Genomic DNA, 25,084 nt, shown 5'->3' on the forward strand with positions numbered 1-25,084 from the left:
GCATTTCGTCCAATAAAAAGACACAACATTATTTGGGTGATAAATAAAAGGGAGTTGCTCCACGCATGACACAAGAGAACCCTCTGCTGGAGCAAAACGCTTACAGCACCTGGTATTCCCAGGCGGTCTCCCATCCAAGTACTAACCAGGCCCGACCCTGCTTAGCTTCCGAGATCGGACGAGATCGGGCGTATTCAGGCTGGTATGGCCGTAAGCGAAAGGTGCTGTCTTGGTACACTATATAAAGTCAACGTGTCGCTTACTCGAACGGGGACAGAGAAATGTTCACCTTCTGACACACACTGAAAAGCTCAAACCTTGCTTGCATTTCCAGACCATATATTTCACTCTTGTGGGGGGGGGATGAGGGCATATCCTAGGTTCATACTTATGACAACTTCATGGACTAAGGCCCTATAAAATACAGCGCGCCCACACGGAATCACGAAATACAGACATTAAACCGAAATTCAACAATATTCAAAAATGCTTTGAACTAAGGAGGAAATCAACTCCATCCCTTCAACTTGTTAGAAAATCCATTCATTTGCCCAAGTGAATCATAAGACATGAACAAAATGCATCAGTGATTCGTATTTCCACGCAACTTTCCGAAACTGCACAGGACTGCCCAGTTTCCTGCAGAAGCAGGGACACAAACGGTCGGCTCAGGGGGATTTTTTTTTTGGGGGCAATCAGTCAAAACATTGAAGGTGATTTACAGGGCCCTAATGGACTACAGACATTGACAGTCTCCGAGCCTAAAAACAAATGCTGAATGCACTGCCTAGATTTTGAGGTAAACGCATTGTCCATTATTTGATTTGATCAGGGCAGGGCAGGGGAGCACTAACAAACTGCATTTCGTCCAATAAAAAGACACAACATTATTTGGGTGATAAATAAAAGGGAGTTGCTCCACGCATGACACAAGAGAACCCTCTGCTGGAGCAAAACGCTTACAGCACCTGGTATTCCCAGGCGGTCTCCCATCCAAGTACTAACCAGGCCCGACCCTGCTTAGCTTCCGAGATCGGACGAGATCGGGCGTATTCAGGCTGGTATGGCCGTAAGCGAAAGGTGCTGTCTTGGTACACTATATAAAGTCAACGTGTCGCTTACTCGAACGGGGACAGAGAAATGTTCACCTTCTGACACACACTGAAAAGCTCAAACCTTGCTTGCATTTCCAGACCATATATTTCACTCTTGTGGGGGGGGATGAGGGCATATCCTAGGTTCATACTTATGACAACTTCATGGACTAAGGCCCTATAAAATACAGCGCGCCCACACGGAATCACGAAATACAGACATTAAACCGAAATTCAACAATATTCAAAAATGCTTTGAACTAAGGAGGAAATCAACTCCATCCCTTCAACTTGTTAGAAAATCCATTCATTTGCCCAAGTGAATCATAAGACATGAACAAAATGCATCAGTGATTCGTATTTCCACGCAACTTTCCGAAACTGCACAGGACTGCCCAGTTTCCTGCAGAAGCAGGGACACAAACGGTCGGCTCAGGGGGATTTTTTTTTTTGGGGGGGGGGGGCAATCAGTCAAAACATTGAAGGTGATTTACAGGGCCCTAATGGACTACAGACATTGACAGTCTCCGAGCCTAAAAACAAATGCTGAATGCACTGCCTAGATTTTGAGGTAAACGCATTGTCCATTATTTGATTTGATCAGGGCAGGGCAGGGGAGCACTAACAAACTGCATTTCGTCCAATAAAAAGACACAACATTATTTGGGTGATAAATAAAAGGGAGTTGCTCCACGCATGACACAAGAGAACCCTCTGCTGGAGCAAAACGCTTACAGCACCTGGTATTCCCAGGCGGTCTCCCATCCAAGTACTAACCAGGCCCGACCCTGCTTAGCTTCCGAGATCGGACGAGATCGGGCGTATTCAGGCTGGTATGGCCGTAAGCGAAAGGTGCTGTCTTGGTACACTATATAAAGTCAACGTGTCGCTTACTCGAACGGGGACAGAGAAATGTTCACCTTCTGACACACACTGAAAAGCTCAAACCTTGCTTGCATTTCCAGACCATATATTTCACTCTTGTGGGGGGGATGAGGGCATATCCTAGGTTCATACTTATGACAACTTCATGGACTAAGGCCCTATAAAATACAGCGCGCCCACACGGAATCACGAAATACAGACATTAAACCGAAATTCAACAATATTCAAAAATGCTTTGAACTAAGGAGGAAATCAACTCCATCCCTTCAACTTGTTAGAAAATCCATTCATTTGCCCAAGTGAATCATAAGACATGAACAAAATGCATCAGTGATTCGTATTTCCACGCAACTTTCCGAAACTGCACAGGACTGCCCAGTTTCCTGCAGAAGCAGGGACACAAACGGTCGGCTCAGGGGGATTTTTTTTTTGGGGGGGGGGGGGCAATCAGTCAAAACATTGAAGGTGATTTACAGGGCCCTAATGGACTACAGACATTGACAGTCTCCGAGCCTAAAAACAAATGCTGAATGCACTGCCTAGATTTTGAGGTAAACGCATTGTCCATTATTTGATTTGATCAGGGCAGGGCAGGGGAGCACTAACAAACTGCATTTCGTCCAATAAAAAGACACAACATTATTTGGGTGATAAATAAAAGGGAGTTGCTCCACGCATGACACAAGAGAACCCTCTGCTGGAGCAAAACGCTTACAGCACCTGGTATTCCCAGGCGGTCTCCCATCCAAGTACTAACCAGGCCCGACCCTGCTTAGCTTCCGAGATCGGACGAGATCGGGCGTATTCAGGCTGGTATGGCCGTAAGCGAAAGGTGCTGTCTTGGTACACTATATAAAGTCAACGTGTCGCTTACTCGAACGGGGACAGAGAAATGTTCACCTTCTGACACACACTGAAAAGCTCAAACCTTGCTTGCATTTCCAGACCATATATTTCACTCTTGTGGGGGGGGGGGATGAGGGCATATCCTAGGTTCATACTTATGACAACTTCATGGACTAAGGCCCTATAAAATACAGCGCGCCCACACGGAATCACGAAATACAGACATTAAACCGAAATTCAACAATATTCAAAAATGCTTTGAACTAAGGAGGAAATCAACTCCATCCCTTCAACTTGTTAGAAAATCCATTCATTTGCCCAAGTGAATCATAAGACATGAACAAAATGCATCAGTGATTCGTATTTCCACGCAACTTTCCGAAACTGCACAGGACTGCCCAGTTTCCTGCAGAAGCAGGGACACAAACGGTCGGCTCAGGGGTTTTTTTTTTTTTTTTTTGGGGGGGGGGGGGGGGCAATCAGTCAAAACATTGAAGGTGATTTACAGGGCCCTAATGGACTACAGACATTGACAGTCTCCGAGCCTAAAAACAAATGCTGAATGCACTGCCTAGATTTTGAGGTAAACGCATTGTCCATTATTTGATTTGATCAGGGCAGGGCAGGGGAGCACTAACAAACTGCATTTCGTCCAATAAAAAGACACAACATTATTTGGGTGATAAATAAAAGGGAGTTGCTCCACGCATGACACAAGAGAACCCTCTGCTGGAGCAAAACGCTTACAGCACCTGGTATTCCCAGGCGGTCTCCCATCCAAGTACTAACCAGGCCCGACCCTGCTTAGCTTCCGAGATCGGACGAGATCGGGCGTATTCAGGCTGGTATGGCCGTAAGCGAAAGGTGCTGTCTTGGTACACTATATAAAGTCAACGTGTCGCTTACTCGAACGGGGACAGAGAAATGTTCACCTTCTGACACACACTGAAAAGCTCAAACCTTGCTTGCATTTCCAGACCATATATTTCACTCTTGTGGGGGGGGGGGGGGATGAGGGCATATCCTAGGTTCATACTTATGACAACTTCATGGACTAAGGCCCTATAAAATACAGCGCGCCCACACGGAATCACGAAATACAGACATTAAACCGAAATTCAACAATATTCAAAAATGCTTTGCTAAGGAGGAAATCAACTCCATCCCTTCAACTTGTTAGAAAATCCATTCATTTGCCCAAGTGAATCATAAGACATGAACAAAATGCATCAGTGATTCGTATTTCCACGCAACTTTCCGAAACTGCACAGGACTGCCCAGTTTCCTGCAGAAGCAGGGACACAAACGGTCGGCTCAGGGGGATTTTTTTTGGGGGGGGGGGGCAATCAGTCAAAACATTGAAGGTGATTTACAGGGCCCTAATGGACTACAGACATTGACTGTCTCCGAGCCTAAAAACAAATGCTGAATGCACTGCCTAGATTTTGAGGTAAACGCATTGTCCATTATTTGATTTGATCAGGGCAGGGCAGGGGAGCACTAACAAACTGCATTTCGTCCAATAAAAAGACACAACATTATTTGGGTGATAAATAAAAGGGAGTTGCTCCACGCATGACACAAGAGAACCCTCTGCTGGAGCAAAACGCTTACAGCACCTGGTATTCCCAGGCGGTCTCCCATCCAAGTACTAACCAGGCCCGACCCTGCTTAGCTTCCGAGATCGGACGAGATCGGGCGTATTCAGGCTGGTATGGCCGTAAGCGAAAGGTGCTGTCTTGGTACACTATATAAAGTCAACGTGTCGCTTACTCGAACGGGGACAGAGAAATGTTCACCTTCTGACACACACTGAAAAGCTCAAACCTTGCTTGCATTTCCAGACCATATATTTCACTCTTGTGGGGGGGATGAGGGCATATCCTAGGTTCATACTTATGACAACTTCATGGACTAAGGCCCTATAAAATACAGCGCGCCCACACGGAATCACGAAATACAGACATTAAACCGAAATTCAACAATATTCAAAAATGCTTTGAACTAAGGAGGAAATCAACTCCATCCCTTCAACTTGTTAGAAAATCCATTCATTTGCCCAAGTGAATCATAAGACATGAACAAAATGCATCAGTGATTCGTATTTCCACGCAACTTTCCGAAACTGCACAGGACTGCCCAGTTCCTGCAGAAGCAGGGACACAAACGGTCGGCTCAGGGGATTTTTTTTTTTTTTTTTTGGGGGGGGGGCAATCAGTCAAAACATTGAAGGTGATTTACAGGGCCCTAATGGACTACAGACATTGACAGTCTCCGAGCCTAAAAACAAATGCTGAATGCACTGCCTAGATTTTGAGGTAAACGCATTGTCCATTATTTGATTTGATCAGGGCAGGGCAGGGGAGCACTAACAAACTGCATTTCGTCCAATAAAAAGACACAACATTATTTGGGTGATAAATAAAAGGGAGTTGCTCCACGCATGACACAAGAGAACCCTCTGCTGGAGCAAAACGCTTACAGCACCTGGTATTCCCAGGCGGTCTCCCATCCAAGTACTAACCAGGCCCGACCCTGCTTAGCTTCCGAGATCGGACGAGATCGGGCGTATTCAGGCTGGTATGGCCGTAAGCGAAAGGTGCTGTCTTGGTACACTATATAAAGTCAACGTGTCGCTTACTCGAACGGGGACAGAGAAATGTTCACCTTCTGACACACACTGAAAAGCTCAAACCTTGCTTGCATTTCCAGACCATATATTTCACTCTTGGGGGGGGGATGAGGGCATATCCTAGGTTCATACTTATGACAACTTCATGGACTAAGGCCCTATAAAATACAGCGCGCCCACACGGAATCACGAAATACAGACATTAAACCGAAATTCAACAATATTCAAAAATGCTTTGAACTAAGGAGGAAATCAACTCCATCCCTTCAACTTGTTAGAAAATCCATTCATTTGCCCAAGTGAATCATAAGACATGAACAAAATGCATCAGTGATTCGTATTTCCACGCAACTTTCCGAAACTGCACAGGACTGCCCAGTTTCCTGCAGAAGCAGGGACACAAACGGTCGGCTCAGGGGATTTTTTTTTTTTTTATGGCCGGGGGGGGGGGGGGGGCAATCAGTCAAAACATTGAAGGTGATTTTACAGGGCCCTAATGGACTACAGACATTGACAGTCTCCTAGCCTAAAAACAAATGCTGAATGCACTGCCTAGATTTTGAGGTAAACGCATTGTCCATTATTTGATTTGATCAGGGCAGGGGAGCACTAACAAACTGCATTTCGTCCAATAAAAAGACACAACATTATTTGGGTGATAAATAAAAGGGAGTTGCTCCACGCATGACACAAGAGAACCCTCTGCTGGAGCAAAACGCTTACAGCACCTGGTATTCCCAGGCGGTCTCCCATCCAAGTACTAACCAGGCCCGACCCTGCTTAGCTTCCGAGATCGGACGAGATCGGGCGTATTCAGGCTGGTATGGCCGTAAGCGAAAGGTGCTGTCTTGGTACACTATATAAAGTCAACGTGTCGCTTACTCGAACGGGGACAGAGAAATGTTCACCTTCTGACACACACTGAAAAGCTCAAACCTTGCTTGCATTTCCAGACCATATATTTCACTCTTGTGGGGGGGGGGGATGAGGGCATATCCTAGGTTCATACTTATGACAACTTCATGGACTAAGGCCCTATAAAATACAGCGCGCCCACACGGAATCACGAAATACAGACATTAAACCGAAATTCAACAATATTCAAAAATGCTTTGAACTAAGGAGGAAATCAACTCCATCCCTTCAACTTGTTAGAAAATCCATTCATTTGCCCAAGTGAATCATAAGACATGAACAAAATGCATCAGTGATTCGTATTTCCACGCAACTTTCCGAAACTGCACAGGACTGCCCAGTTTCCTGCAGAAGCAGGGACACAAACGGTCGGCTCAGGGGGATTTTTTTTTTTTTTGGGGGGGGGGGGGGCAATCAGTCAAAACATTGAAGGTGATTTACAGGGCCCTAATGGACTACAGACATTGACAGTCTCCGAGCCTAAAAACAAATGCTGAATGCACTGCCTAGATTTTGAGGTAAACGCATTGTCCATTATTTGATTTGATCAGGGCAGGGCAGGGGAGCACTAACAAACTGCATTTCGTCCAATAAAAAGACACAACATTATTTGGGTGATAAATAAAAGGGAGTTGCTCCACGCATGACACAAGAGAACCCTCTGCTGGAGCAAAACGCTTACAGCACCTGGTATTCCCAGGCGGTCTCCCATCCAAGTACTAACCAGGCCCGACCCTGCTTAGCTTCCGAGATCGGACGAGATCGGGCGTATTCAGGCTGGTATGGCCGTAAGCGAAAGGTGCTGTCTTGGTACACTATATAAAGTCAACGTGTCGCTTACTCGAACGGGGACAGAGAAATGTTCACCTTCTGACACACACTGAAAAGCTCAAACCTTGCTTGCATTTCCAGACCATATATTTCACTCTTGTGGGGGGGGATGAGGGCATATCCTAGGTTCATACTTATGACAACTTCATGGACTAAGGCCCTATAAAATACAGCGCGCCCACACGGAATCACGAAATACAGACATTAAACCGAAATTCAACAATATTCAAAAATGCTTTGAACTAAGGAGGAAATCAACTCCATCCCTTCAACTTGTTAGAAAATCCATTCATTTGCCCAAGTGAATCATAAGACATGAACAAAATGCATCAGTGATTCGTATTTCCACGCAACTTTCCGAAACTGCACAGGACTGCCCAGTTTCCTGCAGAAGCAGGGACACAAACGGTCGGCTCAGGGGGATTTTTTTTTGGGGGGGGGGGGGGGGCAATCAGTCAAAACATTGAAGGTGATTTACAGGGCCCTAATGGACTACAGACATTGACAGTCTCCGAGCCTAAAAACAAATGCTGAATGCACTGCCTAGATTTTGAGGTAAACGCATTGTCCATTATTTGATTTGATCAGGGCAGGGCAGGGGAGCACTAACAAACTGCATTTCGTCCAATAAAAAGACACAACATTATTTGGGTGATAAATAAAAGGGAGTTGCTCCACGCATGACACAAGAGAACCCTCTGCTGGAGCAAAACGCTTACAGCACCTGGTATTCCCAGGCGGTCTCCCATCCAAGTACTAACCAGGCCCGACCCTGCTTAGCTTCCGAGATCGGACGAGATCGGGCGTATTCAGGCTGGTATGGCCGTAAGCGAAAGGTGCTGTCTTGGTACACTATATAAAGTCAACGTGTCGCTTACTCGAACGGGGACAGAGAAATGTTCACCTTCTGACACACACTGAAAAGCTCAAACCTTGCTTGCATTTCCAGACCATATATTTCACTCTTGTGGGGGGGGGATGAGGGCATATCCTAGGTTCATACTTATGACAACTTCATGGACTAAGGCCCTATAAAATACAGCGCGCCCACACGGAATCACGAAATACAGACATTAAACCGAAATTCAACAATATTCAAAAATGCTTTGAACTAAGGAGGAAATCAACTCCATCCCTTCAACTTGTTAGAAAATCCATTCATTTGCCCAAGTGAATCATAAGACATGAACAAAATGCATCAGTGATTCGTATTTCCACGCAACTTTCCGAAACTGCACAGGACTGCCCAGTTTCCTGCAGAAGCAGGGACACAAACGGTCGGCTCAGGGGGACCTTCTCAATGAAATGTTAACTGCAAAGTAGCCTATGCCAGCTTGGCAGAATTTTTTTTTGGGGGGGGGGGGGGGGCAATCAGTCAAAACATTGAAGGTGATTTACAGGGCCCTAATGGACTACAGACATTGACAGTCTCCGAGCCTAAAAACAAATGCTGAATGCACTGCCTAGATTTTGAGGTAAACGCATTGTCCATTATTTGATTTGATCAGGGCAGGGCAGGGGAGCACTAACAAACTGCATTTCGTCCAATAAAAAGACACAACATTATTTGGGTGATAAATAAAAGGGAGTTGCTCCACGCATGACACAAGAGAACCCTCTGCTGGAGCAAAACGCTTACAGCACCTGGTATTCCCAGGCGGTCTCCCATCCAAGTACTAACCAGGCCCGACCCTGCTTAGCTTCCGAGATCGGACGAGATCGGGCGTATTCAGGCTGGTATGGCCGTAAGCGAAAGGTGCTGTCTTGGTACACTATATAAAGTCAACGTGTCGCTTACTCGAACGGGGACAGAGAAATGTTCACCTTCTGACACACACTGAAAAGCTCAAACCTTGCTTGCATTTCCAGACCATATATTTCACTCTTGTGGGGGGGGGATGAGGGCATATCCTAGGTTCATACTTATGACAACTTCATGGACTAAGGCCCTATAAAATACAGCGCGCCCACACGGAATCACGAAATACAGACATTAAACCGAAATTCAACAATATTCAAAAATGCTTTGAACTAAGGAGGAAATCAACTCCATCCCTTCAACTTGTTAGAAAATCCATTCATTTGCCCAAGTGAATCATAAGACATGAACAAAATGCATCAGTGATTCGTATTTCCACGCAACTTTCCGAAACTGCACAGGACTGCCCAGTTTCCTGCAGAAGCAGGGACACAAACGGTCGGCTCAGGGGGATTTTTTTGGGGGGGGGGGGCAATCAGTCAAAACATTGAAGGTGATTTACAGGGCCCTAATGGACTACAGATATTGACTGTCTCCGAGCCTAAAAACAAATGCTGAATGCACTGCCTAGATTTTGAGGTAAACGCATTGTCCATTATTTGATTTGATCAGGGCAGGGCAGGGGAGCACTAACAAACTGCATTTCGTCCAATAAAAAGACACAACATTATTTGGGTGATAAATAAAAGGGAGTTGCTCCACGCATGACACAAGAGAACCCTCTGCTGGAGCAAAACGCTTACAGCACCTGGTATTCCCAGGCGGTCTCCCATCCAAGTACTAACCAGGCCCGACCCTGCTTAGCTTCCGAGATCGGACGAGATCGGGCGTATTCAGGCTGGTATGGCCGTAAGCGAAAGGTGCTGTCTTGGTACACTATATAAAGTCAACGTGTCGCTTACTCGAACGGGGACAGAGAAATGTTCACCTTCTGACACACACTGAAAAGCTCAAACCTTGCTTGCATTTCCAGACCATATATTTCACTCTTGTGGGGGGGGGATGAGGGCATATCCTAGGTTCATACTTATGACAACTTCATGGACTAAGGCCCTATAAAATACAGCGCGCCCACACGGAATCACGAAATACAGACATTAAACCGAAATTCAACAATATTCAAAAATGCTTTGAACTAAGGAGGAAATCAACTCCATCCCTTCAACTTGTTAGAAAATCCATTCATTTGCCCAAGTGAATCATAAGACATGAACAAAATGCATCAGTGATTCGTATTTCCACGCAACTTTCCGAAACTGCACAGGACTGCCCAGTTTCCTGCAGAAGCAGGGACACAAACGGTCGGCTCAGGGGGATTATTTGCATCAATTTTTTTTTGCAAACTCCGCAATCACATGAGCGCTACAGGGGGGGGGGCAATCAGTCAAAACATTGAAGGTGATTTACAGGGCCCTAATGGACTACAGACATTGACAGTCTCCGAGCCTAAAAACAAATGCTGAATGCACTGCCTAGATTTTGAGGTAAACGCATTGTCCATTATTTGATTTGATCAGGGCAGGGCAGGGGAGCACTAACAAACTGCATTTCGTCCAATAAAAAGACACAACATTATTTGGGTGATAAATAAAAGGGAGTTGCTCCACGCATGACACAAGAGAACCCTCTGCTGGAGCAAAACGCTTACAGCACCTGGTATTCCCAGGCGGTCTCCCATCCAAGTACTAACCAGGCCCGACCCTGCTTAGCTTCCGAGATCGGACGAGATCGGGCGTATTCAGGCTGGTATGGCCGTAAGCGAAAGGTGCTGTCTTGGTACACTATATAAAGTCAACGTGTCGCTTACTCGAACGGGGACAGAGAAATGTTCACCTTCTGACACACACTGAAAAGCTCAAACCTTGCTTGCATTTCCAGACCATATATTTCACTCTTGTGGGGGGGGGGATGAGGGCATATCCTAGGTTCATACTTATGACAACTTCATGGACTAAGGCCCTATAAAATACAGCGCGCCCACACGGAATCACGAAATACAGACATTAAACCGAAATTCAACAATATTCAAAAATGCTTTGAACTAAGGAGGAAATCAACTCCATCCCTTCAACTTGTTAGAAAATCCATTCATTTGCCCAAGTGAATCATAAGACATGAACAAAATGCATCAGTGATTCGTATTTCCACGCAACTTTCCGAAACTGCACAGGACTGCCCAGTTTCCTGCAGAAGCAGGGACACAAACGGTCGGCTCAGGGGGATTTTTTTTTTTTTTTTTGGGGGGGGGGGGGGGGCAATCAGTCAAAACATTGAAGGTGATTTACAGGGCCCTAATGGACTACAGACATTGACAGTCTCCGAGCCTAAAAACAAATGCTGAATGCACTGCCTAGATTTTGAGGTAAACGCATTGTCCATTATTTGATTTGATCAGGGCAGGGCAGGGGAGCACTAACAAACTGCATTTCGTCCAATAAAAAGACACAACATTATTTGGGTGATAAATAAAAGGGAGTTGCTCCACGCATGACACAAGAGAACCCTCTGCTGGAGCAAAACGCTTACAGCACCTGGTATTCCCAGGCGGTCTCCCATCCAAGTACTAACCAGGCCCGACCCTGCTTAGCTTCCGAGATCGGACGAGATCGGGCGTATTCAGGCTGGTATGGCCGTAAGCGAAAGGTGCTGTCTTGGTACACTATATAAAGTCAACGTGTCGCTTACTCGAACGGGGACAGAGAAATGTTCACCTTCTGACACACACTGAAAAGCTCAAACCTTGCTTGCATTTCCAGACCATATATTTCACTCTTGTGGGGGGGGGGGGGGGGGGATGAGGGCATATCCTAGGTTCATACTTATGACAACTTCATGGACTAAGGCCCTATAAAATACAGCGCGCCCACACGGAATCACGAAATACAGACATTAAACCGAAATTCAACAATATTCAAAAATGCTTTGAACTAAGGAGGAAATCAACTCCATCCCTTCAACTTGTTAGAAAATCCATTCATTTGCCCAAGTGAATCATAAGACATGAACAAAATGCATCAGTGATTCGTATTTACACGCAACTTTCCGAAACTGCACAGGACTGCCCAGTGTCCTGCAGAAGCAGGGACACAAACGGTCGGCTCAGGGGGATTATATTTTTTTTCCAGTGGGGGGGGGGCAATCAGTCAAAACATTGAAGGTGATTTACAGGGCCCTAATGGACTACAGACATTGACAGTCTCCGAGCCTAAAAACAAATGCTGAATGCACTGCCTAGATTTTGAGGTAAACGCATTGTCCATTATTTGATTTGATCAGGGCAGGGCAGGGGAGCACTAACAAACTGCATTTCGTCCAATAAAAAGACACAACATTATTTGGGTGATAAATAAAAGGGAGTTGCTCCACGCATGACACAAGAGAACCCTCTGCTGGAGCAAAACGCTTACAGCACCTGGTATTCCCAGGCGGTCTCCCATCCAAGTACTAACCAGGCCCGACCCTGCTTAGCTTCCGAGATCGGACGAGATCGGGCGTATTCAGGCTGGTATGGCCGTAAGCGAAAGGTGCTGTCTTGGTACACTATATAAAGTCAACGTGTCGCTTACTCGAACGGGGACAGAGAAATGTTCACCTTCTGACACACACTGAAAAGCTCAAACCTTGCTTGCATTTCCAGACCATATATTTCACTCTTGTGGGGGGGGGGATGAGGGCATATCCTAGGTTCATACTTATGACAACTTCATGGACTAAGGCCCTATAAAATACAGCGCGCCCACACGGAATCACGAAATACAGACATTAAACCGAAATTCAACAATATTCAAAAATGCTTTGAACTAAGGAGGAAATCAACTCCATCCCTTCAACTTGTTAGAAAATCCATTCATTTGCCCAAGTGAATCATAAGACATGAACAAAATGCATCAGTGATTCGTATTTCCACGCAACTTTCCGAAACTGCACAGGACTGCCCAGTTTCCTGCAGAAGCAGGGACACAAACGGTCGGCTCAGGGGGATGATTTTTTTTTGGGGGGGGGGGGCAATCAGTCAAAACATTGAAGGTGATTTACAGGGCCCTAATGGACTACAGACATTGACAGTCTCCGAGCCTAAAAACAAATGCTGAATGCACTGCCTAGATTTTGAGGTAAACGCATTGTCCATTATTTGATTTGATCAGGGCAGGGCAGGGGAGCACTAACAAACTGCATTTCGTCCAATAAAAAGACACAACATTATTTGGGTGATAAATAAAAGGGAGTTGCTCCACGCATGACACAAGAGAACCCTCTGCTGGAGCAAAACGCTTACAGCACCTGGTATTCCCAGGCGGTCTCCCATCCAAGTACTAACCAGGCCCGACCCTGCTTAGCTTCCGAGATCGGACGAGATCGGGCGTATTCAGGCTGGTATGGCCGTAAGCGAAAGGTGCTGTCTTGGTACACTATATAAAGTCAACGTGTCGCTTACTCGAACGGGGACAGAGAAATGTTCACCTTCTGACACACACTGAAAAGCTCAAACCTTGCTTGCATTTCCAGACCATATATTTCACTCTTGTGGGGGGGGGGATGAGGGCATATCCTAGGTTCATACTTATGACAACTTCATGGACTAAGGCCCTATAAAATACAGCGCGCCCACACGGAATCACGAAATACAGACATTAAACCGAAATTCAACAATATTCAAAAATGCTTTGAACTAAGGAGGAAATCAACTCCATCCCTTCAACTTGTTAGAAAATCCATTCATTTGCCCAAGTGAATCATAAGACATGAACAAAATGCATCAGTGATTCGTATTTCCACGCAACTTTCCGAAACTGCACAGGACTGCCCAGTTTCCTGCAGAAGCAGGGACACAAACGGTCGGCTCAGGGGGATGCCAGCTTTTTTTTTTTTGGGGGGGGGGGGCAATCAGTCAAAACATTGAAGGTGATTTACAGGGCCCTAATGGACTACAGACATTGACAGTCTCCGAGCCTAAAAACAAATGCTGAATGCACTGCCTAGATTTTGAGGTAAACGCATTGTCCATTATTTGATTTGATCAGGGCAGGGCAGGGGAGCACTAACAAACTGCATTTCGTCCAATAAAAAGACACAACATTATTTGGGTGATAAATAAAAGGGAGTTGCTCCACGCATGACACAAGAGAACCCTCTGCTGGAGCAAAACGCTTACAGCACCTGGTATTCCCAGGCGGTCTCCCATCCAAGTACTAACCAGGCCCGACCCTGCTTAGCTTCCGAGATCGGACGAGATCGGGCGTATTCAGGCTGGTATGGCCGTAAGCGAAAGGTGCTGTCTTGGTACACTATATAAAGTCAACGTGTCGCTTACTCGAACGGGGACAGAGAAATGTTCACCTTCTGACACACACTGAAAAGCTCAAACCTTGCTTGCATTTCCAGACCATATATTTCACTCTTGTGGGGGGGGATGAGGGCATATCCTAGGTTCATACTTATGACAACTTCATGGACTAAGGCCCTATAAAATACAGCGCGCCCACACGGAATCACGAAATACAGACATTAAACCGAAATTCAACAATATTCAAAAATGCTTTGAACTAAGGAGGAAATCAACTCCATCCCTTCAACTTGTTAGAAAATCCATTCATTTGCCCAAGTGAATCATAAGACATGAACAAAATGCATCAGTGATTCGTATTTCCACGCAACTTTCCGAAACTGCACAGGACTGCCCAGTTTCCTGCAGAAGCAGGGACACAAACGGTCGGCTCAGGGGGAGTGTATGTAGGGGGGGGGGGGGGCAATCAGTCAAAACATTGAAGGTGATTTACAGGGCCCTAATGGACTACAGACATTGACAGTCTCCGAGCCTAAAAACAAATGCTGAATGCACTGCCTAGATTTTGAGGTAAACGCATTGTCCATTATTTGATTTGATCAGGGCAGGGCAGGGGAGCACTAACAAACTGCATTTCGTCCAATAAAAAGACACAACATTATTTGGGTGATAAATAAAAGGGAGTTGCTCCACGCATGACACAAGAGAACCCTCTGCTGGAGCAAAACGCTTACAGCACCTGGTATTCCCAGGCGGTCTCCCATCCAAGTACTAACCAGGCCCGACCCTGCTTAGCTTCCGAGATCGGACGAGATCGGGCGTATTCAGGCTGGTATGGCCGTAAGCGAAAGGTGCTGTCTTGGTACACTATATAAAGTCAACGTGTCGCTTACTCGAACGGGGACAGAGAAATGTTCACCTTCTGACACACACTGAAAAGCTCAAACCTTGCTTGCATTTCCAGACCATATATTTCACTCTTGTGGGGGGGATGAGGGCATATCCTAGGTTCATACTTATGACAACTTCATGGACTAAGGCCCTATAAAATACAGCGCGCCCACACGGAATCACGAAATACAGACATTAAACCGAAATTCAACAATATTCAAAAATGCTTTGAACTAAGGAGGAAATCAACTCCATCCCTTCAACTTGTTAGAAAATCCATTCATTTGCCCAAGTGAATCATAAGACATGAACAAAATGCATCAGTGATTCGTATTTCCACGCAACTTTCCGAAACTGCACAGGACTGCCCAGTTTCCTGCAGAAGCAGGGACACAAACGGTCGGCTCAGGGGGATTATTTGCATTTTTTTTTGCAAACTCCGCAATCACATGAGCGCTACAGGGGGGGGGGGCAATCAGTCAAAACATTGAAGGTGATTTACAGGGCCCTAATGGACTACAGACATTGACAGTCTCCGAGCCTAAAAACAAATGCTGAATGCACTGCCTAGATTTTGAGGTAAACGCATTGTCCATTATTTGATTTGATCAGGGCAGGGCAGGGGAGCACTAACAAACTGCATTTCGTCCAATAAAAAGACACAACATTATTTGGGTGATAAATAAAAGGGAGTTGCTCCACGCATGACACAAGAGAACCCTCTGCTGGAGCAAAACGCTTACAGCACCTGGTATTCCCAGGCGGTCTCCCATCCAAGTACTAACCAGGCCCGACCCTGCTTAGCTTCCGAGATCGGACGAGATCGGGCGTATTCAGGCTGGTATGGCCGTAAGCGAAAGGTGCTGTCTTGGTACACTATATAAAGTCAACGTGTCGCTTACTCGAACGGGGACAGAGAAATGTTCACCTTCTGACACACACTGAAAAGCTCAAACCTTGCTTGCATTTCCAGACCATATATTTCACTCTTGGGGGGGGGATGAGGGCATATCCTAGGTTCATACTTATGACAACTTCATGGACTAAGGCCCTATAAAATACAGCGCGCCCACACGGAATCACGAAATACAGACATTAAACCGAAATTCAACAATATTCAAAAATGCTTTGAACTAAGGAGGAAATCAACTCCATCCCTTCAACTTGTTAGAAAATCCATTCATTTGCCCAAGTGAATCATAAGACATGAACAAAATGCATCAGTGATTCGTATTTCCACGCAACTTTCCGAAACTGCACAGGACTGCCCAGTTTCCTGCAGAAGCAGGGACACAAACGGTCGGCTCAGGGGGATTTTTTTTGGGGGGGGGGGCAATCAGTCAAAACATTGAAGGTGATTTACAGGGCCCTAATGGACTACAGACATTGACTGTCTCCGAGCCTAAAAACAAATGCTGAATGCACTGCCTAGATTTTGAGGTAAACGCATTGTCCATTATTTGATTTGATCAGGGCAGGGCAGGGGAGCACTAACAAACTGCATTTCGTCCAATAAAAAGACACAACATTATTTGGGTGATAAATAAAAGGGAGTTGCTCCACGCATGACACAAGAGAACCCTCTGCTGGAGCAAAACGCTTACAGCACCTGGTATTCCCAGGCGGTCTCCCATCCAAGTACTAACCAGGCCCGACCCTGCTTAGCTTCCGAGATCGGACGAGATCGGGCGTATTCAGGCTGGTATGGCCGTAAGCGAAAGGTGCTGTCTTGGTACACTATATAAAGTCAACGTGTCGCTTACTCGAACGGGGACAGAGAAATGTTCACCTTCTGACACACACTGAAAAGCTCAAACCTTGCTTGCATTTCCAGACCATATATTTCACTCTTGTGGGGGGGGGGGGATGAGGGCATATCCTAGGTTCATACTTATGACAACTTCATGGACTAAGGCCCTATAAAATACAGCGCGCCCACACGGAATCACGAAATACAGACATTAAACCGAAATTCAACAATATTCAAAAATGCTTTGAACTAAGGAGGAAATCAACTCCATCCCTTCAACTTGTTAGAAAATCCATTCATTTGCCCAAGTGAATCATAAGACATGAACAAAATGCATCAGTGATTCGTATTTCCACGCAACTTTCCGAAACTGCACAGGACTGCCCAGTTTCCTGCAGAAGCAGGGACACAAACGGTCGGCTCAGGGGGATTTTTTTTTGGGGGGGGGGGGGGGGGGGGCAATCAGTCAAAACATTGAAGGTGATTTACAGGGCCCTAATGGACTACAGACATTGACAGTCTCCGAGCCTAAAAACAAATGCTGAATGCACTGCCTAGATTTTGAGGTAAACGCATTGTCCATTATTTGATTTGATCAGGGCAGGGCAGGGGAGCACTAACAAACTGCATTTCGTCCAATAAAAAGACACAACATTATTTGGGTGATAAATAAAAGGGAGTTGCTCCACGCATGACACAAGAGAACCCTCTGCTGGAGCAAAACGCTTACAGCACCTGGTATTCCCAGGCGGTCTCCCATCCAAGTACTAACCAGGCCCGACCCTGCTTAGCTTCCGAGATCGGACGAGATCGGGCGTATTCAGGCTGGTATGGCCGTAAGCGAAAGGTGCTGTCTTGGTACACTATATAAAGTCAACGTGTCGCTTACTCGAACGGGGACAGAGAAATGTTCACCTTCTGACACACACTGAAAAGCTCAAACCTTGCTTGCATTTCCAGACCATATATTTCACTCTTGGGGGGGGGGGGGGATGAGGGCATATCCTAGGTTCATACTTATGACAACTTCATGGACTAAGGCCCTATAAAATACAGCGCGCCCACACGGAATCACGAAATACAGACATTAAACCGAAATTCAACAATATTCAAAAATGCTTTGAACTAAGGAGGAAATCAACTCCATCCCTTCAACTTGTTAGAAAATCCATTCATTTGCCCAAGTGAATCATAAGACATGAACAAAATGCATCAGTGATTCGTATTTCCACGCAACTTTCCGAAACTGCACAGGACTGCCCAGTTTCCTGCAGAAGCAGGGACACAAACGGTCGGCTCAGGGGGATTTTTTTTGGGGGGGGGGGGCAATCAGTCAAAACATTGAAGGTGATTTACAGGGCCCTAATGGACTACAGATATTGACTGTCTCCGAGCCTAAAAACAAATGCTGAATGCACTGCCTAGATTTTGAGGTAAACGCATTGTCCATTATTTGATTTGATCAGGGCAGGGCAGGGGAGCACTAACAAACTGCATTTCGTCCAATAAAAAGATTTGATCAGGGCAGGGCAGCACTAACAAACTGCATGTAGTCCAATAAAAAGACACAACATTATTTGGGTGATAAATAAAAGGGAGTTGCTCCACGCATGACACAAGAGAACCCTCTGCTGGAGCAAAACGCTTACAGCACCTGGTATTCCCAGGCGGTCTCCCATCCAAGTACTAACCAGGCCCGACCCTGCTTAGCTTCCGAGATCGGACGAGATCGGGCGTATTCAGGCTGGTATGGCCGTAAGCGAAAGGTGCTGTCTTGGTACACTATATAAAGTCAACGTGTCGCTTACTCGAACGGGGACAGAGAAATGTTCACCTTCTGACACACACTGAAAAGCTCAAACCTTGCTTGCATTTCCAGACCATATATTTCACTCTTGTGGGGGGGGGGGATGAGGGCATATCCTAGGTTCATACTTATGACAACTTCATGGACTAAGGCCCTATAAAATACAGCGCGCCCACACGGAATCACGAAATACAGACATTAAACCGAAATTCAACAATATTCAAAAATGCTTTGAACTAAGGAGGAAATCAACTCCATCCCTTTCAACTTGTTAGAAAATCCATTCATTTGCCCAAGTGAATCATAAGACATGAACAAAATGCATCAGTGATTCGTATTTACACGCAACTTTCCGAAACTGCACAGGACTGCCCAGTGTCCTGCAGAAGCAGGGACACAAACGGTCGGCTCAGGGGGATTTTTTTGGGGGGGGGGGGGCAATCAGTCAAAACATTGAAGGTGATTTACAGGGCCCTAATGGACTACAGATATTGACTGTCTCCGAGCCTAAAAACAAATGCTGAATGCACTGCCTAGATTTTGAGGTAAACGCATTGTCCATTATTTGATTTGATCAGGGCAGGGCAGGGGAGCACTAACAAACTGCATTTCGTCCAATAAAAAGACACAACATTATTTGGGTGATAAATAAAAGGGAGTTGCTCCACGCATGACACAAGAGAACCCTCTGCTGGAGCAAAACGCTTACAGCACCTGGTATTCCCAGGCGGTCTCCCATCCAAGTACTAACCAGGCCCGACCCTGCTTAGCTTCCGAGATCGGACGAGATCGGGCGTATTCAGGCTGGTATGGCCGTAAGCGAAAGGTGCTGTCTTGGTACACTATATAAAGTCAACGTGTCGCTTACTCGAACGGGGACAGAGAAATGTTCACCTTCTGACACACACTGAAAAGCTCAAACCTTGCTTGCATTTCCAGACCATATATTTCACTCTTGTGGGGGGGGGGGGGGGATGAGGGCATATCCTAGGTTCATACTTATGACAACTTCATGGACTAAGGCCCTATAAAATACAGCGCGCCCACACGGAATCACGAAATACAGACATTAAACCGAAATTCAACAATATTCAAAAATGCTTTGAACTAAGGAGGAAATCAACTCCATCCCTTCAACTTGTTAGAAAATCCATTCATTTGCCCAAGTGAATCATAAGACATGAACAAAATGCATCAGTGATTCGTATTTCCACGCAACTTTCCGAAACTGCACAGGACTGCCCAGTTTCCTGCAGAAGCAGGGACACAAACGGTCGGCTCAGGGGGATTTTTTTTTGTTAACTGCAAAGGGGGGGGGGGGCAATCAGTCAAAACATTGAAGGTGATTTACAGGGCCCTAATGGACTACAGACATTGACAGTCTCCGAGCCTAAAAACAAATGCTGAATGCACTGCCTAGATTTTGAGGTAAACGCATTGTCCATTATTTGATTTGATCAGGGCAGGGCAGGGGAGCACTAACAAACTGCATTTCGTCCAATAAAAAGACACAACATTATTTGGGTGATAAATAAAGGGAGTTGCTCCACGCATGACACAAGAGAACCCTCTGCTGGAGCAAAACGCTTACAGCACCTGGTATTCCCAGGCGGTCTCCCATCCAAGTACTAACCAGGCCCGACCCTGCTTAGCTTCCGAGATCGGACGAGATCGGGCGTATTCAGGCTGGTATGGCCGTAAGCGAAAGGTGCTGTCTTGGTACACTATATAAAGTCAACGTGTCGCTTACTCGAACGGGGACAGAGAAATGTTCACTTCTGACACACACTGAAAAGCTCAAACCTTGCTTGCATTTCCAGACCATATATTTCACTCTTGTGGGGGGGGGGGGATGAGGGCATATCCTAGGTTCATACTTATGACAACTTCATGGACTAAGGCCCTATAAAATACAGCGCGCCCACACGGAATCACGAAATACAGACATTAAACCGAAATTCAACAATATTCAAAAATGCTTTGAACTAAGGAGGAAATCAACTCCATCCCTTCAACTTGTTAGAAAATCCATTCATTTGCCCAAGTGAATCATAAGACATGAACAAAATGCATCAGTGATTCGTATTTCCACGCAACTTTCCGAAACTGCACAGGACTGCCCAGTTTCCTGCAGAAGCAGGGACACAAACGGTCGGCTCAGGGGGATTACCTTCTTCTGGTAGAGAAGGAAAGGCTTTTTTTTTGGGGGGGGGGGGGGGGGGCAATCAGTCAAAACATTGAAGGTGATTTACAGGGCCCTAATGGACTACAGACATTGACAGTCTCCGAGCCTAAAAACAAATGCTGAATGCACGTGTTATATTTCGCCTAGATTTTGAGGTAAACGCATTGTCCATTATTTGATTTGATCAGGGCAGGGCAGGGGAGCACTAACAAACTGCATTTCGTCCAATAAAAAGACACAACATTATTTGGGTGATAAATAAAAGGGAGTTGCTCCACGCATGACACAAGAGAACCCTCTGCTGGAGCAAAACGCTTACAGCACCTGGTATTCCCAGGCGGTCTCCCATCCAAGTACTAACCAGGCCCGACCCTGCTTAGCTTCCGAGATCGGACGAGATCGGGCGTATTCAGGCTGGTATGGCCGTAAGCGAAAGGTGCTGTCTTGGTACACTATATAAAGTCAACGTGTCGCTTACTCGAACGGGGACAGAGAAATGTTCACCTTCTGACACACACTGAAAAGCTCAAACCTTGCTTGCATTTCCAGACCATATATTTCACTCTTGGGGGGGGGGATGAGGGCATATCCTAGGTTCATACTTATGACAACTTCATGGACTAAGGCCCTATAAAATAGCGCGCCCCACACGGAATCACGAAATACAGACATTAAACCGAAATTCAACAATATTCAAAAATGCTTTGAACTAAGGAGGAAATCAACTCCATCCCTTCAACTTGTTAGAAAATCCATTCATTTGCCCAAGTGAATCATAAGACATGAACAAAATGCATCAGTGATTCGTATTTCCACGCAACTTTCCGAAACTGCACAGGACTGCCCAGTTTCCTGCAGAAGCAGGGACACAAACGGTCGGCTCAGGGGGATTTTTTTGGGGGCAATCAGTCAAAACATTGAAGGTGATTTACAGGGCCCTAATGGACTACAGACATTGACAGTCTCCGAGCCTAAAAACAAATGCTGAATGCACTGCCTAGATTTTGAGGTAAACGCATTGTCCATTATTTGATTTGATCAGGGCAGGGCAGGGGAGCACTAACAAACTGCATTTCGTCCAATAAAAAGACACAACATTATTTGGGTGATAAATAAAAGGGAGTTGCTCCACGCATGACACAAGAGAACCCTCTGCTGGAGCAAAACGCTTACAGCACCTGGTATTCCCAGGCGGTCTCCCATCCAAGTACTAACCAGGCCCGACCCTGCTTAGCTTCCGAGATCGGACGAGATCGGGCGTATTCAGGCTGGTATGGCCGTAAGCGAAAGGTGCTGTCTTGGTACACTATATAAAGTCAACGTGTCGCTTACTCGAACGGGGACAGAGAAATGTTCACCTTCTGACACACACTGAAAAGCTCAAACCTTGCTTGCATTTCCAGACCATATATTTCACTCTTGTGGGGGGGGGGGGATGAGGGCATATCCTAGGTTCATACTTATGACAACTTCATGGACTAAGGCCCTATAAAATACAGCGCGCCCACACGGAATCACGAAATACAGACATTAAACCGAAATTCAACAATATTCAAAAATGCTTTGAACTAAGGAGGAAATCAACTCCATCCCTTCAACTTGTTAGAAAATCCATTCATTTGCCCAAGTGAATCATAAGACATGAACAAAATGCATCAGTGATTCGTATTTCCACGCAACTTTCCGAAACTGCACAGGACTGCCCAGTTTCCTGCAGAAGCAGGGACACAAACGGTCGGCTCAGGGGATTTTTTTGGGGGGGGGGGGGGCAATCAGTCAAAACATTGAAGGTGATTTACAGGGCCCTAATGGACTACAGACATTGACAGTCTCCGAGCCTAAAAACAAATGCTGAATGCACTGCCTAGATTTTGAGGTAAACGCATTGTCCATTATTTGATTTGATCAGGGCAGGGCAGGGGAGCACTAACAAACTGCATTTCGTCCAATAAAAAGACACAACATTATTTGGGTGATAAATAAAAGGGAGTTGCTCCACGCATGACACAAGAGAACCCTCTGCTGGAGCAAAACGCTTACAGCACCTGGTATTCCCAGGCGGTCTCCCATCCAAGTACTAACCAGGCCCGACCCTGCTTAGCTTCCGAGATCGGACGAGATCGGGCGTATTCAGGCTGGTATGGCCGTAAGCGAAAGGTGCTGTCTTGGTACACTATATAAAGTCAACGTGTCGCTTACTCGAACGGGGACAGAGAAATGTTCACCTTCTGACACACACTGAAAAGCTCAAACCTTGCTTGCATTTCCAGACCATATATTTCACTCTTGTGGGGGGGGATGAGGGCATATCCTAGGTTCATACTTATGACAACTTCATGGACTAAGGCCCTATAAAATACAGCGCGCCCACACGGAATCACGAAATACAGACATTAAACCGAAATTCAACAATATTCAAAAATGCTTTGAACTAAGGAGGAAATCAACTCCATCCCTTCAACTTGTTAGAAAATCCATTCATTTGCCCAAGTGAATCATAAGACATGAACAAAATGCATCAGTGATTCGTATTTCCACGCAACTTTCCGAAACTGCACAGGACTGCCCAGTTTCCTGCAGAAGCAGGGACACAAACGGTCGGCTCAGGGGGATTTTTTTTTGGGGGGGGGGGGGGGGGCACCTTCTCAATGAAATGTTAACACAAAGTAGCCTATGCCAGCTTAGAATTATATCCCCATTCCCAGCAATCAGTCAAAACATTGAAGGTGATTTACAGGGCCCTAATGGACTACAGACATTGACAGTCTCCGAGCCTAAAAACAAATGCTGAATGCACTGCCTAGATTTTGAGGTAAACGCATTGTCCATTATTTGATTTGATCAGGGCAGGGCAGGGGAGCACTAACAAACTGCATTTCGTCCAATAAAAAGACACAACATTATTTGGGTGATAAATAAAAGGGAGTTGCTCCACGCATGACACAAGAGAACCCTCTGCTGGAGCAAAACGCTTACAGCACCTGGTATTCCCAGGCGGTCTCCCATCCAAGTACTAACCAGGCCCGACCCTGCTTAGCTTCCGAGATCGGACGAGATCGGGCGTATTCAGGCTGGTATGGCCGTAAGCGAAAGGTGCTGTCTTGGTACACTATATAAAGTCAACGTGTCGCTTACTCGAACGGGGACAGAGAAATGTTCACCTTCTGACACACACTGAAAAGCTCAAACCTTGCTTGCATTTCCAGACCATATATTTCACTCTTGTGGGGGGGGGGGGATGAGGGCATATCCTAGGTTCATACTTATGACAACTTCATGGACTAAGGCCCTATAAAATACAGCGCGCCCACACGGAATCACGAAATACAGACATTAAACCGAAATTCAACAATATTCAAAAATGCTTTGAACTAAGGAGGAAATCAACTCCATCCCTTCAACTTGTTAGAAAATCCATTCATTTGCCCAAGTGAATCATAAGACATGAACAAAATGCATCAGTGATTCGTATTTCCACGCAACTTTCCGAAACTGCACAGGACTGCCCAGTTTCCTGCAGAAGCAGGGACACAAACGGTCGGCTCAGGGGGATTTTTTTTGGTAGAGAAGGAAAGGCTTCCCACAAAAACCTTCTCAATGGGGGGGGGGGGCAATCAGTCAAAACATTGAAGGTGATTTACAGGGCCCTAATGGACTACAGACATTGACAGTCTCCGAGCCTAAAAACAAATGCTGAATGCACTGCCTAGATTTTGAGGTAAACGCATTGTCCATTATTTGATTTGATCAGGGCAGGGCAGGGGAGCACTAACAAACTGCATTTCGTCCAATAAAAAGACACAACATTATTTGGGTGATAAATAAAAGGGAGTTGCTCCACGCATGACACAAGAGAACCCTCTGCTGGAGCAAAACGCTTACAGCACCTGGTATTCCCAGGCGGTCTCCCATCCAAGTACTAACCAGGCCCGACCCTGCTTAGCTTCCGAGATCGGACGAGATCGGGCGTATTCAGGCTGGTATGGCCGTAAGCGAAAGGTGCTGTCTTGGTACACTATATAAAGTCAACGTGTCGCTTACTCGAACGGGGACAGAGAAATGTTCACCTTCTGACACACACTGAAAAGCTCAAACCTTGCTTGCATTTCCAGACCATATATTTCACTCTTGTGGGGGGGGATGAGGGCATATCCTAGGTTCATACTTATGACAACTTCATGGACTAAGGCCCTATAAAATACAGC

The 25,084-nt window shown here is 45.8% G+C and overlaps 29 non-coding genes across 29 annotated transcripts; all 29 read right to left on the bottom strand.

The window, feature by feature from the left end:
* Nucleotides 1–97: 97 nt before the first annotated feature.
* On the bottom strand, nucleotides 98–216 carry LOC135551205 (5S ribosomal RNA). The gene has a single exon (XR_010457249.1). It is a non-coding gene; the product is annotated as a 5S ribosomal RNA (ribosomal RNA).
* Nucleotides 217–956: 740 nt separating this feature from the next.
* On the bottom strand, nucleotides 957–1,075 carry LOC135551206 (5S ribosomal RNA). The gene has a single exon (XR_010457250.1). It is a non-coding gene; the product is annotated as a 5S ribosomal RNA (ribosomal RNA).
* Nucleotides 1,076–1,822: 747 nt separating this feature from the next.
* LOC135551207 (5S ribosomal RNA) lies at nucleotides 1,823–1,941 on the bottom strand. The gene has a single exon (XR_010457251.1). It is a non-coding gene; the product is annotated as a 5S ribosomal RNA (ribosomal RNA).
* A 746-nt stretch (nucleotides 1,942–2,687) lies between these two features.
* LOC135551208 (5S ribosomal RNA) lies at nucleotides 2,688–2,806 on the bottom strand. Its single transcript, XR_010457252.1, has one exon. It is a non-coding gene; the product is annotated as a 5S ribosomal RNA (ribosomal RNA).
* A 759-nt stretch (nucleotides 2,807–3,565) lies between these two features.
* LOC135551209 (5S ribosomal RNA) lies at nucleotides 3,566–3,684 on the bottom strand. Its single transcript, XR_010457253.1, has one exon. It is a non-coding gene; the product is annotated as a 5S ribosomal RNA (ribosomal RNA).
* Nucleotides 3,685–4,432: 748 nt separating this feature from the next.
* LOC135551210 (5S ribosomal RNA) lies at nucleotides 4,433–4,551 on the bottom strand. The gene has a single exon (XR_010457254.1). It is a non-coding gene; the product is annotated as a 5S ribosomal RNA (ribosomal RNA).
* A 749-nt stretch (nucleotides 4,552–5,300) lies between these two features.
* LOC135551211 (5S ribosomal RNA) lies at nucleotides 5,301–5,419 on the bottom strand. The gene has a single exon (XR_010457255.1). It is a non-coding gene; the product is annotated as a 5S ribosomal RNA (ribosomal RNA).
* A 754-nt stretch (nucleotides 5,420–6,173) lies between these two features.
* Nucleotides 6,174–6,292, bottom strand: LOC135551213 (5S ribosomal RNA). The gene has a single exon (XR_010457257.1). It is a non-coding gene; the product is annotated as a 5S ribosomal RNA (ribosomal RNA).
* Nucleotides 6,293–7,047: 755 nt separating this feature from the next.
* LOC135551214 (5S ribosomal RNA) lies at nucleotides 7,048–7,166 on the bottom strand. The gene has a single exon (XR_010457258.1). It is a non-coding gene; the product is annotated as a 5S ribosomal RNA (ribosomal RNA).
* A 749-nt stretch (nucleotides 7,167–7,915) lies between these two features.
* On the bottom strand, nucleotides 7,916–8,034 carry LOC135551215 (5S ribosomal RNA). Its single transcript, XR_010457259.1, has one exon. It is a non-coding gene; the product is annotated as a 5S ribosomal RNA (ribosomal RNA).
* Nucleotides 8,035–8,835: 801 nt separating this feature from the next.
* Nucleotides 8,836–8,954, bottom strand: LOC135551216 (5S ribosomal RNA). The gene has a single exon (XR_010457260.1). It is a non-coding gene; the product is annotated as a 5S ribosomal RNA (ribosomal RNA).
* Nucleotides 8,955–9,698: 744 nt separating this feature from the next.
* On the bottom strand, nucleotides 9,699–9,817 carry LOC135551218 (5S ribosomal RNA). Its single transcript, XR_010457261.1, has one exon. It is a non-coding gene; the product is annotated as a 5S ribosomal RNA (ribosomal RNA).
* Nucleotides 9,818–10,603: 786 nt separating this feature from the next.
* On the bottom strand, nucleotides 10,604–10,722 carry LOC135551219 (5S ribosomal RNA). Its single transcript, XR_010457262.1, has one exon. It is a non-coding gene; the product is annotated as a 5S ribosomal RNA (ribosomal RNA).
* A 759-nt stretch (nucleotides 10,723–11,481) lies between these two features.
* Nucleotides 11,482–11,600, bottom strand: LOC135551220 (5S ribosomal RNA). Its single transcript, XR_010457263.1, has one exon. It is a non-coding gene; the product is annotated as a 5S ribosomal RNA (ribosomal RNA).
* Nucleotides 11,601–12,362: 762 nt separating this feature from the next.
* Nucleotides 12,363–12,481, bottom strand: LOC135551221 (5S ribosomal RNA). The gene has a single exon (XR_010457264.1). It is a non-coding gene; the product is annotated as a 5S ribosomal RNA (ribosomal RNA).
* Nucleotides 12,482–13,231: 750 nt separating this feature from the next.
* Nucleotides 13,232–13,350, bottom strand: LOC135551222 (5S ribosomal RNA). Its single transcript, XR_010457265.1, has one exon. It is a non-coding gene; the product is annotated as a 5S ribosomal RNA (ribosomal RNA).
* A 757-nt stretch (nucleotides 13,351–14,107) lies between these two features.
* Nucleotides 14,108–14,226, bottom strand: LOC135551223 (5S ribosomal RNA). The gene has a single exon (XR_010457266.1). It is a non-coding gene; the product is annotated as a 5S ribosomal RNA (ribosomal RNA).
* A 747-nt stretch (nucleotides 14,227–14,973) lies between these two features.
* On the bottom strand, nucleotides 14,974–15,092 carry LOC135551225 (5S ribosomal RNA). Its single transcript, XR_010457268.1, has one exon. It is a non-coding gene; the product is annotated as a 5S ribosomal RNA (ribosomal RNA).
* Nucleotides 15,093–15,873: 781 nt separating this feature from the next.
* LOC135551226 (5S ribosomal RNA) lies at nucleotides 15,874–15,992 on the bottom strand. The gene has a single exon (XR_010457269.1). It is a non-coding gene; the product is annotated as a 5S ribosomal RNA (ribosomal RNA).
* A 742-nt stretch (nucleotides 15,993–16,734) lies between these two features.
* Nucleotides 16,735–16,853, bottom strand: LOC135551227 (5S ribosomal RNA). Its single transcript, XR_010457270.1, has one exon. It is a non-coding gene; the product is annotated as a 5S ribosomal RNA (ribosomal RNA).
* A 757-nt stretch (nucleotides 16,854–17,610) lies between these two features.
* LOC135551228 (5S ribosomal RNA) lies at nucleotides 17,611–17,729 on the bottom strand. Its single transcript, XR_010457271.1, has one exon. It is a non-coding gene; the product is annotated as a 5S ribosomal RNA (ribosomal RNA).
* Nucleotides 17,730–18,529: 800 nt separating this feature from the next.
* Nucleotides 18,530–18,648, bottom strand: LOC135551229 (5S ribosomal RNA). Its single transcript, XR_010457272.1, has one exon. It is a non-coding gene; the product is annotated as a 5S ribosomal RNA (ribosomal RNA).
* A 748-nt stretch (nucleotides 18,649–19,396) lies between these two features.
* Nucleotides 19,397–19,515, bottom strand: LOC135551230 (5S ribosomal RNA). Its single transcript, XR_010457273.1, has one exon. It is a non-coding gene; the product is annotated as a 5S ribosomal RNA (ribosomal RNA).
* A 763-nt stretch (nucleotides 19,516–20,278) lies between these two features.
* On the bottom strand, nucleotides 20,279–20,397 carry LOC135551231 (5S ribosomal RNA). Its single transcript, XR_010457274.1, has one exon. It is a non-coding gene; the product is annotated as a 5S ribosomal RNA (ribosomal RNA).
* A 794-nt stretch (nucleotides 20,398–21,191) lies between these two features.
* On the bottom strand, nucleotides 21,192–21,310 carry LOC135551232 (5S ribosomal RNA). The gene has a single exon (XR_010457275.1). It is a non-coding gene; the product is annotated as a 5S ribosomal RNA (ribosomal RNA).
* Nucleotides 21,311–22,045: 735 nt separating this feature from the next.
* Nucleotides 22,046–22,164, bottom strand: LOC135551234 (5S ribosomal RNA). The gene has a single exon (XR_010457276.1). It is a non-coding gene; the product is annotated as a 5S ribosomal RNA (ribosomal RNA).
* A 748-nt stretch (nucleotides 22,165–22,912) lies between these two features.
* Nucleotides 22,913–23,031, bottom strand: LOC135551235 (5S ribosomal RNA). Its single transcript, XR_010457277.1, has one exon. It is a non-coding gene; the product is annotated as a 5S ribosomal RNA (ribosomal RNA).
* An 817-nt stretch (nucleotides 23,032–23,848) lies between these two features.
* On the bottom strand, nucleotides 23,849–23,967 carry LOC135551237 (5S ribosomal RNA). The gene has a single exon (XR_010457279.1). It is a non-coding gene; the product is annotated as a 5S ribosomal RNA (ribosomal RNA).
* Nucleotides 23,968–24,754: 787 nt separating this feature from the next.
* LOC135551238 (5S ribosomal RNA) lies at nucleotides 24,755–24,873 on the bottom strand. The gene has a single exon (XR_010457280.1). It is a non-coding gene; the product is annotated as a 5S ribosomal RNA (ribosomal RNA).
* Between the last annotated feature and the right edge of the window lie 211 nt (nucleotides 24,874–25,084).

This window comes from Oncorhynchus masou, chromosome 12 (assembly GCF_036934945.1).
Source record: "Oncorhynchus masou masou isolate Uvic2021 chromosome 12, UVic_Omas_1.1, whole genome shotgun sequence".
In the NCBI taxonomy this organism is placed as follows: domain Eukaryota; kingdom Metazoa; phylum Chordata; class Actinopteri; order Salmoniformes; family Salmonidae; genus Oncorhynchus; species Oncorhynchus masou.